Source organism: Phoca vitulina, unplaced genomic scaffold (assembly GCF_004348235.1).
Source record: "Phoca vitulina isolate PV1807 unplaced genomic scaffold, GSC_HSeal_1.0 scaffold3, whole genome shotgun sequence".
Classification (NCBI taxonomy): domain Eukaryota; kingdom Metazoa; phylum Chordata; class Mammalia; order Carnivora; family Phocidae; genus Phoca; species Phoca vitulina.
This window is the reverse complement of record NW_022589706.1, coordinates 22,713,018-22,716,233: the sequence shown is the minus strand read 5'-3', so window position 1 is coordinate 22,716,233 and position 3,216 is coordinate 22,713,018. Positions and strand designations below refer to the sequence as shown.

At 32.0% G+C, this 3,216-nt stretch overlaps 1 non-coding gene across 1 annotated transcript; it reads left to right on the top strand.

Annotated features, from left to right (window-relative positions):
* The first annotated feature begins 1,272 nt into the window (after positions 1–1,272).
* On the top strand, positions 1,273–1,380 carry LOC116630339. The gene has a single exon (XR_004298938.1). It is a non-coding gene; the product is annotated as a U6 spliceosomal RNA (small nuclear RNA).
* The last annotated feature ends 1,836 nt before the right edge of the window (positions 1,381–3,216 follow it).

Here is a 3,216-nt window from a genome sequence, read left to right as displayed (position 1 = left end):
CTGCAAAGGCACTTGCTGATTGCTCCTTAGGCAAATAGCTGTTTCTGTAGGGATTATTACTATTTTCAGACTTTGTCAAATTTTATGTGGATTTAAATTTATTGAATGACATTCGGACAAAAAAATTAGATAATTTTGAGGCTGAAATTTGGTCTAGATTTCCAAAGCCTTTGAAACTGGATTCTAGATTCATATTCTCTTTATTTCTTACTGAATCCTCTTGTAAATCCACTTGGCATTCTCATACCAAATTTATTTGCCTAGATGGGCCTCATTGCATTATGAAATTTGCCTTGCTTAGAAGGCCACAGTGAGACCCATTCCCGTCCACTTAAGAGCCCAGCTTTTATTGCTATTGGAGACCCTGTATTGTTAACTCATCTAATTCATTGACTATTATTATCCATCAAAGTGCCCTGCTCCAACCATACCCATCTTTTTAGATGTCCAATTCAAGATCAACACCTTTGTTATATACTCCCAAATAGTTTCATGCCACATTGAGTCCCCAGGCCTTTAAACTTTGGCAACATTTTGTGGCATTTATCACTGTTAGGGAGCACAATCTTATGCTGTTTGCTTTCATTTGTGTCACTACTTGAATGCTTGATATGGTCATTTCTTGCTGGAATAGATTACAATTCTTTGATAAAGATTTATTATATTTTACATTACTCCAAATTTCTTTTCTGTTTACTTCAGAGTGTAACACAATACTATGCATATAACAGATAAATATTTTAGAGATAAAAACACATGCAACATGTTACAGAATATAATGCTCTTTAACATGAATTATATTGTTTGATTATGCATATATGTGAAATAGGTTTTATTATATTCTCTTTTGTAGATGACATTCATGAAGCCCAGTAATATTAAATAATTCAGTCAAATTCACAAAAATAGTAAAATACAGAGTCGGTATTTAAACCTAGGGATTCTATTTTTATATTTGTGCTCAAAAAACAAAATTAAGGTGTATAAAGAAAGACCAAAAAATTATAGAATTATATTGCGTGTGTGTAAGTGTATGTGGTGTTGGAGAGGAGATGCTTGAAAACATAGACTTGATTATATTCATGAATTGAGAAGTATTAATGTGGTTTTGATAAGTGATCTGCGCATTTCAAAAATTAAAAACTGCATCTTTCAAGTAGGTAATGCTATTTGAAGTTGACAAAAATTTAGGTAAATTTTGCCCTGATATTACTAATAAAATGGTATAGTTTTATGTATTTTAATTGAGTTAGTTGTATTCAAAGTATTATTGTGCTCACTTCAGCAGCACATATACTAAAATTGGAATGATACAGAGAAGATTAGCATGGCCAAAGCATTATTAAGTCTACCACTAAGTATGTAATTTATTGCTTTTGCAATATTAAATCTAATTTCTATTACAGATAGTTGGAGTCAATTATTTCCTCATTATAGATTTTCCTACACATGTAACTAATATACAAATATTAATTATAAAATGAGATTCACATATCAAATTGTTTCCAATCTGTACTTCATTGAAAATCAATTCAAAAAACAAAAAAACAGTTTTTGAGAAATACAATTATCATGGATGTAAAAGCTCTGAAAACTCTCCTATAATTTTATGAAAGTGTATATTGCTCTTGGTAGTAAGTATCTATTAGTTGATATCATGTTTTCTAAGTTACTTGACAAAAACAAACTTAATTCTGATTCTTTGGCATGCTCTAAGTCTTGTAACAGGTTCCAAAAAAACGGGTTTTGAGACAAACCAACCTGAGAAAACAAATCTTAGAAAAGCCCTGGGTTTTGGAAAAAAAGTGCCTGGGGCTTTTTTGAGAAAGCTGCAAGTTTTTCCAAGATTGTGATAAGCTGGCTGTTCATCCAGATGAAACTTAGACACAATGCATGCATTAAATGTGTTGAGAACATGACAGCTTTCTCCCAAATTTGATTATAGAAATATGGCAATGACACACACTATCAATTTGTTAATTATCCAGGATCCTGTTATCACAACCCTGTTTGTTGTTCTCACAAAAAGAAGGAAGGAGAAAATCTAGAATAATTTTTTTTCTAAAGATATATGAGGAAATTGGCCCCAAAATTCTTTTCTGAAAAATATGTCATGACAGGAAAACTCAGGGGACTCTTAATCTGCTTCTAATTAACGGGACATATTGGTCTTAAAACAACATATCTGATTCAAACTTTATTCCGGTATTTTTTGCACAAAAACAAGAAGTATGTATATTAAAGTGAAAGGGTGTCATCTCTCTCTTTTTTTTTTTTTTTTTGTACTCCACATTTTCCTGAAGAATGGTGCCCCTGACCAAAGGGCAAAAACAAGAATACAGAAAGAAGGACATTACATTGAACAAAAATAGTAAGTTTTGCTTCCATGAATGCACTGGGCTTTGACTGCTCCCAACCTTTTTATAGAATTCATTATGTTATCAAACCTTCAAAAGAAATGTCTTAGTAAAAAAAAAAAAAAAAATTAAAAAAAAATAAATAAAAATAAAAACAGTACACATAGTAGTGAAATAACAAAAAAAAAAAAAAAAAAAAAACTTAGTGAAACAACCCATGTTTGTACTTTTCTAATACACTCCCATAGTAATTTTTTTGTTCCTCACATAGAGTCCCTGACACATGGTTCCTTCTTGTGCTACTTTCTTCTTTCTCCCATTGGCAAGTACCTTGAGAATTGGGATTGTGTCTTATTTCTGTCTCTTTGCCATGTGGCATCTACATAGCCTTTGCTAAGATGAACGCTGCACAACTATTTTCAATGTTAGATGAAGACGGGGTGAGCGGGTGGTGGTGTAAGTTTTGTAAACAAGACTGAAAATAGATTTAATGGAACTCTCAAACAAAAGTACTTATTTTAATATTTCCATGATTTTTCATGGACCTTCTTACTTTGAGATTTAAAATTGTATATGTGAAGTCAATATGAACCATGAGTTCCTAATTCCAAAAGAAAGCATTCGAAATTGAAAAGAAATGTGAATGTGCCCATCTTTCTCACTAAGACAACTTGGTTGACAAATGAATAAATCAGTTGCTTTTGATATGATTTTTGGTATGACAATTTAAAATTAATCTAATTCAACTGTCACAGTCAAGATAATCAGATGTTAGGGGCACCTGGGAGGCTCAATCAGTTAAGCATCTGCCTTCAGCTCAGGTCATGATCCCAGAGTTCTGGGATGGAGTCCATTAAAC